A 12,991-nucleotide genomic window follows, 5' to 3' on the forward strand; every position below is an offset into this window, starting at 1 on the left:
GTCCCTTTGGTTGGAAAGGGGGAGAGCTGCCGGCCTTGCGCTGTCGTTGAGGAGGGCTGCTCGCTGGAAATGGCCCTACAGCTTCTTCCCATGCCTCCCCCGCTCCCCAGCGGCCTGATTTCCTTCTGGTCTTCTGGAGAGAGCTGTGAGAATATATACATTAAAGGCAGGCAGGCAGTCCAGTGCTGCAGGATAGCTGGGGTTATGAGAGTATAATAAAGGAATACTATGTACTTTTTCCTGAATCGAGCCCCAAGTGTTTCCTGTCAAACCTCAGCACAATGGGACACAAATGTCCAGTTCATTACGTTCACATTTCCTCCAAACCGCAGTCTCTTTCCTTCAAACACAGAGGACAGGAAAGGATGCTCTCTGCCCCCACTCGTGTTTCTCAACCGACTTTGTGTCGTGTGAGAAGGGATTGGAGGCTTTCGGCAGTCGCTGTGTTCAGTAGGTTGTCTCCCTTCAATCCATACCGCCTGGGGATGCAAGAGGTGTAAATATGGAAGGATCCCTTTGAAATCAAAGAGAGCGTTGCTGGGGGATAATCAGCATGAATGGAAGCGAAATGAGGTCCGTGGGGAATAAAATGCTAATGTCTGGGAAAAAAAAAATCAAGATTCACAGCACTAGTCCAGAAGAATAGTAGCTCATATCATATTAAAAAAAAACATAGTTCTCATTTCCTCCTTATCCCTGCAGGACAGGAAAGAACATCCTGCTCTTTTAATATGAGCAAAATGCAAGTTATTTTTGGAAGAAAAAAAATCACGCTCAGAGCACGGTTTTCAAAAGACATCTCTAATCTGTGATTCTGATGATGCATGTGGAGCACAGCACATCCTTCTGCAGCGAGAAAGCCAGGTTTGTCGCCTCGGCACCGTTCACACTTGGGCAGAAGGTTCCTGCTGGTTGCGTGAGGGGCCAGCAGCTCCTTGCCAGCACATCGGCTGTGTCCCGAAGCCAGCCGCCCCCTCCCAGGGGGTGTGCAGGGGGCAGAGCTGCAGTGGTGGGAAGCCCAGGCCGGCTGCTGGGGGAAAGCACAGGGAAATGTCAGGGCACAAGGTGATGGGCTGGGGGGCGAGCGCTGATTCAGGAGCACTGAAATTGGCTTTCTGGACCCGTGCTGGACTCCAGGCCAAGCTCCTATTTTGTTACCTCCAGCTGCAGGACAAGGCTGGAGCCCTCCCTGCCCTCAGTGGTGACGGCTCTTTTGACACCATGCTTCCTGTTCTCACCATGGACCTGCAGGGAAGAGTGTGCTTCATCTCCCGGGCTGAAGTCTGGAAGTTTAGAGCATAAAGTCAAACCCAGGGCCTTTGGGGCAAGCCGCTGCTTAGCGTGTTTGATGGACCGCTTGAAAGGACGGAGATGAAATCAGCCTCAGATTTGTTAATGGGCATAAACAACATTAATTCATGAATAGTGTTTGATTCTGATTCTGCATGGGTAACTGTTACTCCCAATGCCCCTTTTGAAGCAAGTAAGAGTGAAGAACATATCTTAGCACAACATCTAATGATTAGGATAAACAAATTGTTAATCATTTACCACTGCAAGATTAACAAACTCCTAGTGCACTATAAAAAGAGCTCCAGTTTCCCTTTAAAAACCATTCAGCGAGAGTAAGATTTTAGCTCCTCTCTATGTCAAGGGCCCCAAATACCTAAGCAGACTCTGGGGAATGACCTCATCTGTACTTTCTGAGCCTGTTCCCAGGGATGCTAACGCTAGGAACGGCTGCCTGTCAGTGATGGAAAGCCAGGGTGCAGGAGCTCAGCCCCCAGCACAGCAGGGGCCAGATGTGCTCGTGAGATGTGCCAACGGGATGCCCCAAACCCCAAAGGGCAGCACGGGTCAGCGGCACGCACACCGAGCAGCCTGGCAGTCACCCGTCGTACGCTGCACCGCTGAGAGCACGCTTAAAAAATCCACCCGGAGATATTCCTATGAAGTCAGTGGATTACTCATGCACTTAGAGCACTGATTTCCCTGGCGGGACAAGCTGTGTTCCGTGGTTTCATCCGCGAGGACGTGAGGCTGTTTCTGCTGACTGTCTCGGTTTGTTCTCAGACAGGAAGCGGAGCGGGGCAGCGTGGACCCACGGTCGGGTCTGTGCAAACAGCCGGTGGAAACTCACAGCACATCGGTCACTGAGATACGTGGATGGATGCGAGGGAAAAACCCGTGCTTGTCTGTGCCCGGCAAATCCGGATCATTCTGCAGAACGTGTTTTAACCAGCTCCACGCCTGGCTCTGTCCCTGCTGCTGGCGTAGCGTGAAGTGCAACGTCAGGGCTTTGACCGGGGCGCCTGAACTCTCTGGGATTCTGCAGGGGAAAGATAAATGGTCACAGCCATTTCCCTACGGGAGATAAGGAAGCTGCGGGGGAGGAAAAGCACAGATCTCTAACAATAGTAATATGTGACTCTGTGTACGGTGACTTACATACTGGAAAATAGCGCCCAGATCCATTATATAGGAAAAGCACTAAATCTGTGTAATTGCTGCACGGCAGAAGAGGAAGCTCGACCCACTGTGCAGAAAACAGACCTCGGATTGTCTCAAGATAGATGGCAAAAAGACAGCAAACATCAACAGAGTTCCCCAGAGTGGGAGATACATCAGTGCAAATTGAGTATCTGGTCCCCTGGAGTTCTGCAAATCATCAGAAAAGACATTAATGTCATTAGTAAAAACAACAAACGTGCCTATACTTATTACTTATTTGTAATAAGATTTGGCTAATGTATAATTAGCAGGCTTCAGAAGTCTTTAACGACCTCTGAGATTAGTCTGTCTGCCACGCTGAGGTTCACCAGAAAATTCTCATCGTTGCGCTGGAGCTGCAGCTTCCCCAGCAGCCCCTACACCCTCAGCGGGACCCACATCACATATGCAACGCGTCTCCTAAGCCCGTGTGAGCTGGATGTATATTTATATATATACACACACGCATTAGTTTTGTTTGATTATTTGCTGCGCGAGGGTAGTCTTTGATCGGGACTGCTTGTTTCCCAAGAGGCGACAGCAGCCTTTTGCCAAGCAGGGCAGCGAGCCGTGCCGTGGATTTGCGGTGTGTACCTGCAGGATCACCCGTCAGCTGGTTCGGACACATCCAGCTGTGCCTGGCTGATGGAGCTGGCTCGCTGTCTTTCTGCTGTCACACTTTTCCTCCGCTTTCAGCGTGGCTGTAAGAAGTTATTCAAACACGTGCCTCGCTAAGAATGTGCACAGCCCAAGAGATGCTGCGCTGGCATGGGGCAGGTCCTTGTGTACCGGCTGGCCTGGCATCTTGGTTTGAGTCCCCATGTAAAAGAGATGAATTGGGTGACACCAAATGGCACCGTGCAAGACTGCAATTTGTGCTGTTGCTCCTCGGAAGGCTGGGGGGACTTTAGCCTGCAGGATAGGCTTGGATGTGCCGGACAGGAAAATGGTACATAAATGTTCAGCTGACATTAAAGCAGATGAGGATGGTGGTGCAGGAGCTGGCCCTCTCTCAAACCAGGAGCAGCTACAGATCCAGCATCCTGCCTGATGGCTGGGTGGGAAACCAGCTCCAGAGCTGGCAGCTCTGCTCCGTTTTCTATAAGCTGGGGACTTTTCAAAGCTGTTGAAGGTGCATGCAAGAACCATCTGTTTCACCTCATTTTACACCACCGGAGGTGTTCAGAGGCTGGTACGGCACCAGGAGAAGGGGCCCTGAGTCAGCTGGGAGCTTCTGAGCATCCGATGATGCCCTCGCCTGCCTGGAGCCCTCCGGCTGCCAGGGCCAGGGCTGGCAGCAGCTGCTCTGTGCCACGCTCCGGAGCCCAGCTCGGTGGAGGGGACAACTCTGGCTTTGCACGGGGTCTGTATGGAGAGGGGAGGTGCTGGGGAGGGCCAGGAGGCTGAAGAGGAGAGGAGAGACAAGGCTCTGCTGCAGGTGCCCTGTGTTTCAGCAGTCTGATACCCCTCCATGTCCCACAGGGTCACTGCAAGGGGAGCTCCCGGCAGTTTCAGCTGCTCCACTTGTCTTAGAAACTGCTTGTTCAAAAGCCATTTCTTCTCACGCACTGAATCTGTTTCGTGATCCGCCTTCTGTCACCGGCATCAGATCTCTGACGCCATCAGAAATCTGCTCCTCTCCATGCAACGTGCTGCTCAGAGCTCGCCTCCGTGCCATGGGAGCAGTGCTGGGACAGGGGCTGGGGCTGGGGACATCCATCCCTGTCCCACGAGCAAACAATGCGGTCCCTTCACTGGTGATGCTGCTATCTGTGGTTCAAAACAAGACAGCAAAAATACTTTCCATGCTGTGCAACTGGCTTCCTAGATCTAGCCGCATCACGATGCTCGCTCTCGTACTTTCAAGGCTTATCAGTGTAATTTCTAATGCTAATGGAATAACACCGAGTGCGAAAAGCAAAGGACAGATGTAATAAAGTTGGATTGCATTTCTGCCTCTGCTGTAAACTTTGTGTACAAACACGGGCAGGTCTTCAGGGGGAAATATTTCCATGAAATTTGCATCCCCACATGTGAGAGTCCAGGCTTTCGGATGTACCAAAAGACTTAATTGTCTTTCGAATCCAAACGCAGCAGGTGTTTTCATAACTCACAGCCTGCTTTCCACCTGGGCCTTCATTTTCCCAAGCCCAGATTCAAGTGTCCTGAGCCACCGATGCCTCCAGTGGGATCTGACGCTGGATTTCTGTCGCAGAGCCTGCTGCCAGGCCGGCAGCACCAGCCAGCTGTGCTCGCAGAGCCTCTCTGGTCTGTGTGGACCCTGCATTTCTCTCAAACAAAGTCAAACCGTTGATTCGAGCCTGATGAACTACTGTGAATGCTCTGCTTTATCAGAGGAAATAGTTGGAGGCTGAAGTCTTGGTCCCTGACAAGTCTTTGCGAGGATATTAGCGTGTCTTGCCAAGACCTCGTAATTCCCTTGCAGCCAATGCAGCATTCCTCAGAGGCCATAAGGCGAGACGGGAAGGAGGATCACGGGGCTTGGTCAAGGCTGAATGAGCTTCTACGCAGAAACACTGAGTGTGTGACCTCCTCTCAGACACATCCAATGGAAAAAAAAACCACCAAGTTTTGGAGGATCCATTAGAGGCATCTATTTTCCAAATGTCTCATGTAAGAGGAGAGGAACATATTTTTGAAAAGGACATAAAAGCTGCCCATGCAACGCGATATTCTTAGCAAAACAAACAGCCTGCATGACTGGGGTTAAAAAAAAAAAAGGAATCGGGGAAGAGGATGTCGTACAACTATTACTAGATTTTGTTTGCCTGCTCTACAGTGAAACGAGAGTGTCAAGAGAAGCAAAACAGAATAATGCTAAACCTGATCCCTGCTATGTGACAGATTATGCAAAACTCTGTCCTCCTGGGAGTTGCCTATGGGAGGTTAAACCTGGCTCTCAAAAGATGAGCCGCAGGTTTTCAATTATGTCACTGAGAACACCGCGGTGGGGATTAGGAGAAGATGATCCAGTCAAGACGGCCCTCGGAGACATGCTTTTTATTCAGCCAGAGGACGAGCCCTCCAACTGGTACTCTCGCAAGCATCCAAGGTGTGCACAGAGAGGGGCAGCCCAGAGATGCCCCCAGCAGGCTCCAGCAGCGTGGCTGGGGCTGGAGTGAGCAGCCCTTGGCTCCCAGTGCCCTGCCGTGGCTGTGCCCGTGCTAAAATGCCATCTGGCTTCTTAGTCGTGGGAGCTGCCTTGCTGCATGCTAGTCTGGGAGTCTCAGTGCCACACGCCATTGCCAGGCTCTTTCTCCAGCCTGAAGAGCAACGAGACTTTTACCAGCAGCAGCAGAGAAAAGCAGCCAGCAGGGAGGGATTTGTATCTCCTACGCTAAGGATCTTTATTTGGTTCGCCACTCATTGTTCTGACAGTTGTCTCATTTATTCACTTTTTACATCAAAATCCATTCCTTTAAAGCTTATGTTAAGCCTTAAGCTTCAGCATGTGCTAATAGTATTAATCATTCTGGAAACGGCTCTGTCTCTTCTGTTACCAGTAGCTATCCTGATGGTGCTGCCCTGGCTCCCCACTGCGTCCCTGCTTCCTGGGGCTGGCTCTTGAGCAACGAAACAGGGGCACAGCCAGGGCCAGGGCAGCAGGCAGAAGCAAGCCGAGGGGATGCCCTTTGGCTGTGCCCCACGTTGTGGAGCGTGTGCTGAGGCGCACTTAGCTGCAGCATGATTCAGCCCTGGTTTCTTCAGGGGGGCTGAACTTCCCCTTTGCATCCCATCTGTCCTGGAGGAGACATCACACAGCACGCTCAGGGTGGTGAAGCAGGTCCAGAAACCTTCCAGGAGGGTCCTACTGTCACGGGCATCAAGGGCAGATGGGACCTGCGGTCAGGAGAGCCAGGTCTTGGAAACGGGCTGGGATCCTGCAGATCAAGTTCAGTGTCCTGCCCATATGGTTCTGCCTTTTGACTAGCCAGGCTTCTGTTTGTGCATCTCTTCAGAAAAAGGAAGGTTATTCCAGAGGGCTGCCAAACTATCTCCTGGATATGTTAAGAAGTAAACATCATGTGCAGAATCACCAGCAGAGAAATTCGACTAGGACTAAAAATAGTTTCCTTTTGCTTTCTTATTCAAAAAAAATGCTAATGCCCAGTTTTAGGATTCTTGTGTTCCTTCATACCACAGTCAGTCTTAAAATAAGATAATAATCGTAATAATAAACAACAAAAACATCACCTTGGGCAATGTTTTATTCCCTTCGCAATTGACTGAACCAGGTTTTCTCTCCTTTCTGATCACAGAGTACCTCACAGCTAGCTATAGTGACTGTGGAAAAATACCAGTAGCAGCAGTAAGGTTGTAAGTAAAACATCGTCAGCTTCCTTGAATATGATTTAGCTGCTGAAAAATGAGTGATGGCTACAAGCATGTGACCAGTCACTCTCTGCTTCTTGGCCCATGGCTTAAAAACTGCAAATTAGTACAAAAATGCTTCACAGTTAATTAAAAGCCTTACTTTTGTGAAGGTCAGTAGAGATGGCTCTGCCTATGATCTCACACAAAAACTTTTTGCACACTTGACAAATCACTTCCCACGTCTTAGTTTCCCATTTCTAGATGGCACAGAATGCTTGCACACCTGACAACTTTTCCATGGCCCATAGCAGGATCCAGGAGGACAAACTCCACCGTGGGACATTTGGAGGTCTCAGGTATACTACGGTCACGTTGCTGCTGTACCGCAAGTTGCACTTGCTGAAGCAGTCCTTGAGTAGCAAAAGATGAGGTCGTTTTTAGCTATTGACAGACCTTGCAAATGTGAAAGGCACGGGATATAAGTAGGATTGGATCAGAATAATGCTACAGTAATTGTTTAGGAAATATTAAGCTTTTACTGATCAATAGGCAAGTCAACAATTCATGTGAGGTCATTGTGTAACTATTTGAGGCGCTCTAGCAGTACCTGTGTTTTACTACTCCAGTACCACACACCACACGTCAAAATATTGTACTGGTAGCTGAAATTAAATTAATCTCAGGTACCTGATTTCTTCTGCATTGATCATCTATTTGACTCTGGGGTCAAATAGTAGTCCTCCTTCAACTCAGAGCATGCTGTCAATGCTGTCAAAAATGTCAAATGCTGTCAATTAGATTAACGTTAGCATACGCTCATAGCCAGGAGAGAATAATCAGCATGCAGCCCCATCTCTTTTTTTTTTTGCTAATGTTTTGTCATGAAGCATGTTTAAAAAGGCTGGAAATGAGCATAAAATTGAAAGTTAACCAGGCTGCTTCATGCCTTTTCCCACAGCAGCAACAATAGCCATGTCACAGAACAAATGTATCGAGAAAACAATTTTTGCTGTCGGTGCCATTGGGAAAAAACCCAAGTTCCCATTCAAGTTGGAGCGGTGTTGCCCGAGTTAAACAAATGTAAAAAATCAGGATGTTGTGATTATCTTTACTCCCTCCCAAAACGTGGTGCATTTTTTTGCACTGCGGGTTAGGACACCCTGGTCACCCTGGCGCTGCTTTTCCGCGATACCCGGTGCTCGACGCTGTCCCCTGCTTCTCCCCGGGCTCCTTCCCTCCGGCCCCGTGCCCCTTCCCCTGCTGTGGGGCTGTGCTGTGACGCTACCACGACTTTCCCAAGTTCGCCTTGCAGCCGACGGGGCCTTTTGGCACGAGCTGCCGGCAGCAGTCACTTCTCCAGCTCTCGCCTTCTGTTGCATTGCCTTGGCAACACGCTTCAGCAGCAAGGCAGCAGCCTTGAACTTGTCAGGGGCTGCTGCAACGCGCCGCCGTGCTGCTCGCCGGCACCTCGCGTTGCTATAACGACTGCCGACAATAAAACTCATCTCCCGGCTTAAAACGGGAACTTTTACAGTCTGTTTCCTGGCAGGGCTGCGGCGATATTATGGGAATCCTGGCCGGGTGATTTGGGAGCGGGCGTGCAGGGGACTGGTCGTCCCCGTGTCACCCACGGGTTGTCGCGACCCCAATGTCACGAGTTCGGCCTGAATCACCGGTGTGAGGTCTTAAAAAAAACCACCTTGGTGGAGACCAGGCTTTCCGAGCCAGAGGAGCCCTTGAATGAATGAGGAGTGTTTTTAACCCATGGAAATCACGGCGGGGGTGTAGTCGAGGCGGCAGCGTGGAAGTTCCCCCCTGCCCTGTCCCACCTCCTTCCTGTGCCTCCACTCCCGAGGACGTCACGAAGCACTCGGCCTCTTCCTGTCCGTCATGGCAAGGAGCACTTCGTGCAGACTGAATGTCGTCCTCGCTTTTCCATAACACAGGCCATATTTTTTCAAAGGGGTAGGATTCGTAAGCTGTGACCCGAACAATGGGAAGGCTTGTTAAAAGGTAACCACAGGAGGATATGGCCTAATCTCTTCCCCAGCCGCTGCGGCTCTGCTCCGTGCCCATCGTTTGAAGGTGCCATGGTGTGAAGGAGACCCAAGCAGAAAGAGAAGCACCCTGTGCGGGACAGAAGAGGCACCCAGACCTGACAGACCGTCCCAACCAGCGTTACACATGGAGTTAAAACCTCCCTGTCGCTTTCAGACAAGTTTTTGCCTGTCCTCCTCACCTGCTGTCACCATGTGCTCCTCACAGGCTTTTTGGGGGGGCAGATGTGATGTCTGCTCGAGCCCTGCCCTGGCCCTTGTGGGTTTGAGGCCTGCCCCTGCTCCCTCTTTCCCATCTTCCTAAAGGGATCCTTGTAATAGTTCTGTTTGGTTTTCAGGCTCGTGCTTCCTCTTGCACAGAGTTTTGAGCAAACATTGCCCAGCCCATGGAGGGCTGAGCAGCTGGCCTGGCGGGGACAACCCAGCCCCCAAACTGTGCCAGAGCTCCTCAGATTTCATGTTTCACTTGGGAAAAAAAAAATAAATCTGAGTTTTTCCTAACTCCTAATCTAGAGTTTTGTTTTCATGGATAAAAACAACTAATCAAACATAGTGAGCCTTTGTTTTAAGGAAAACCCGGTCAGGGCTCAGTTCTGAGAGTAGGCCTCAGGGTCGCAGCCCCCAAGGACCTGAAGTATCATGGCTGGGGGCCCATGATCCCAAACTGCCCATGGACATGGGCTATGATTCGTCCTGTCTTGAGTTAAACTAAGTGGCCAGGCACCAAACTAAACCCCGAATAGCCCATTCGCTCGTTGTAGTGGGCAGGTCCGTGGGCGAAATACCCGCCACAGGACCCAGGCTACACGGTTGGGGATCTCGCCCCTACATGGGGCACACTCAGCACTTTCCACTCTCAGCTTTTCCACTTTGTCCTGTTATCTGAGACAGACAGTAACCCAATACTTCGTGTCTGGACTCCTGCACCCACTGGAATAAACATCTGTTTCTTGTGCTGCGATTCATTTAATATATTGCACAGCTCAGTATGCCAAATTATTTCCAATGTGCTCAGGCCCCAGGGATTTTTCCACAGGTGAACAGGTCTCGCTTGCAGAGGTTGTGACTTTGGGTGGGAGCTGGGGCTTGTAAAATGGGGTCCTTATGTATATTTACGAATGAATCTCTGCTGCATGGTGAATGCTAATTGCAAACAAAATCCACATCTGGTCCTTCTCTGTCAATGCCAGATGCATCTTGGAGTCCTGACAATGCGTGCCTGGTGGGTAACCAGTTTCCTAAGGAAATGAGGCTGCACAGGCTGTGCGCTCTGTCCATCCGCCCGTCCATCACCACCTCACAGAGGTTTGGGGCCCCTCACACACCTCCCAGAAAGCCTGAGGGCAGGACAGGGAGTGCGGAGAGCCCCGGGTCAGTGCTGCCGGAGGAGATGGGTGCTGTCCCCAGCCCTGGCCACTTCGGGGCAGAGCCAGCAGGGCCAGGCCGTGGGTTGCAGGCACACGGCATCGCTGGTATCATTCCCCAGGGAGACACGGGAAGCTTGCGTGATAATGGTGCTCCCAGGCGTCAGGCCAAAACACAGGCATGCTGGGCACTGAGCCCCGGTAACGTTTGTGCTGATGAAGACCTCGGGGAAGAGTGGCATCATGTTAGCTGAGGAAAAGTCTCTGTTGCACAATAAGCATCTTTTTTTTTTTTTTTTTTTTGTATTTAAATATAGACAGTATGTCCAGTCCATCAAGGATACACCTGCTAAGCAGCACTGTTTTATGCAAGCGGAACAAACCATCTCCTAAAGCACTTGACAGGGCAGCAGTGTCTGCCATGCTCTCTTTTGCAGGCATTAGATCTATCTAGCTTTTTCCATCTTTTTTTTTTTTTTTTTTTCCTGCTATAGCAGACAAGGGGAAAAGAAAAGGTCTTGGAAGTCACTACGAGGCTCACGCTTCCCTTGCAAGCAGCCGAGTGCAGGCGAGCAGGGATGTGTGCTGCTCAGTGTGGAAACAGATCCGGGGGGAGAGCTCAGCAAACATTTTATTTCCATCCTTGGCATTAAAGGCTTATAAGTAGAGTCCTACCGTCTGGTACTCAACTGAAAAGAGCCCTGGGACATCTACCTGGCCTGCTGCTGCCTCCCTTTCCTTCCCAAATGCACAAAGGCAGCCGCTGGGAACCAGCCAAACCCGATGAACTTCCAGTGTTGGCTGGATGAGGCGTCCTCGTAAGGAAGGCTGAGACAGGATCTCTAGATAGGCTTGTTCCATCCCTCCCTGCTATCTTTTCCCCCAAACACACCATTTGTTGTTGCAGTCTCTAGTTCCACTGTTTCCAAACATACAAAAATTATTTTAAATGTGATCCAGAAGAGACTCATTACACGTGTTTGGAGTCTCTGTTTAACTCAGAGCTGAGAGCTTTAAATACCATCACTTTTGTGCTGAACCATTCTCAGGACTCGCCGTGCCTCGGCACGCTACATGCTGCTGTTACACACTACCAAAATGCAGGTGTTAATTGCTGGGTAATTTTATAGGGTGGAAATAGGAAGAAAACCATTCTCAAAACATGTGCTCTCTCCTGGGCACGCCTGCAGGCTGTGAGGACGTGCCCTGGCTGAGCCAGGCAGAGGCTGGACCATGAAGCTGCTGCGGCGCTGCGATCAGGGCAGCATGCACGGCGGGCACAGGGCAGCAGCACGAGTCCGGCGGCTCGGTTATTACCCGGGACGGGATGCTGCAGCACTGCCAAGAGAAAAGGGGCTGCTGGGCAGTCGTGGCATGAGTGCACCCTCGTGTTTCAGCCCGGGAGATGTCCCAGGCCACCAGTGGGATGCTGCCCTCTGAAAGCCAGCTCGTGGTGTGAACTGAGCTGTTCCCCCAGCGCAGGTGTTCAGCCCCATGCCACAAATCCCCCTTTCCTATTGCTGCCTCTCCACAGCACCCTGCGTGGGACCAGCGGTCTGCCCAGAGCTACCTGGGGCCACCTCCACCTCTCCGGTCCCACCAAGGTGCACCAACAGCCAACGGTGCCGTTAAAAAGCTCTGGGCTCCCTTGGGGCCAAGGGTCATCTCAAAAGATTAGATTGCAAAGCAGGAGTCATAATTTCACCTGTGCCCAACAGGAGAAGGTGAACAAAATGAAAGCTGCAGCTATAATAAAGGTATCATGGGTATGGGAGGGCTGATAAGATAATGGGAGTTCTTTTATGGCTTATTTCCCAGCCTTGATCTCTTGATATGGATCAAGATTACAACAGAGTTAATGGCTCTGTCATATGGCGAGGTTGGTCTCAGGCAATTTTGGTTGCTACTTGCTAGGCCGTCCTCCGTCTCCCCTCTCTTTTGTAATCTGATGGAATATAGCATTGTAAGAACATAAAAGATAGCCCATTTAGGACAATTTAATAAAAAGCAAGGTATTTTGAACCACTTTCATAAAACACCTTTGCAACAGAACTTGCACCATTTTAGCTGAGATCAAACAGCTGCTTAGAAAGGACAGTTTCATCTCTTTAGTCATTTCAGATTACATATCATACACAGCACTGCCTGATAAATGAATTATTAAAATATTTTACATTACCTACATTGGCACATTCATTAGAAGCTTCCCAGAGACCCCAAATGCCCAGGAAATAAGCATCAAACATTTGGGCTTAACTGGAAAGCTCATTCCACTTTCTCTTATTTAACTGACAGGCCATGTATTATTCAAATGAAATAAATAGTGCTGCCTCCCGTGCACATCTGGGCAAAGCCTTTAGCAGCAGTCCTCTGCTGGCTCCTTCAGCCTGGGGATCCACCCACCTTCCCTGGGGCTGTGTCTCAGCACCAGTCCCCAGCGCACCCTGGAGCCCCCCAGTGCTCATCCACAGGCCGGACACTGGTCCTGCGGGGTCAGGCCACTGGTGGCACTGGGATGCTGAATGTCCACGGGTTATCCCTACTTGCACAGGCAAAGAGATCTCTGGACCTCTTCTCCTCCAGGATGGGGAAAGCAGGGGCACAAACCATGGTGCCTGGAGGCCCTCCAGGTCTGCTGGGTGAAATAAAGGAACTGGGAACTCAAGGGTTTAGGTCTCATTTCTGCTTTTTTTTTTTTTGACAGAAAAAAAAGTCTTTTTTTTTTTTTGGGTCCTCCACCTATCG

This window comes from Anser cygnoides, chromosome 7 (assembly GCF_040182565.1).
Source record: "Anser cygnoides isolate HZ-2024a breed goose chromosome 7, Taihu_goose_T2T_genome, whole genome shotgun sequence".
NCBI classification, from domain to species: domain Eukaryota; kingdom Metazoa; phylum Chordata; class Aves; order Anseriformes; family Anatidae; genus Anser; species Anser cygnoides.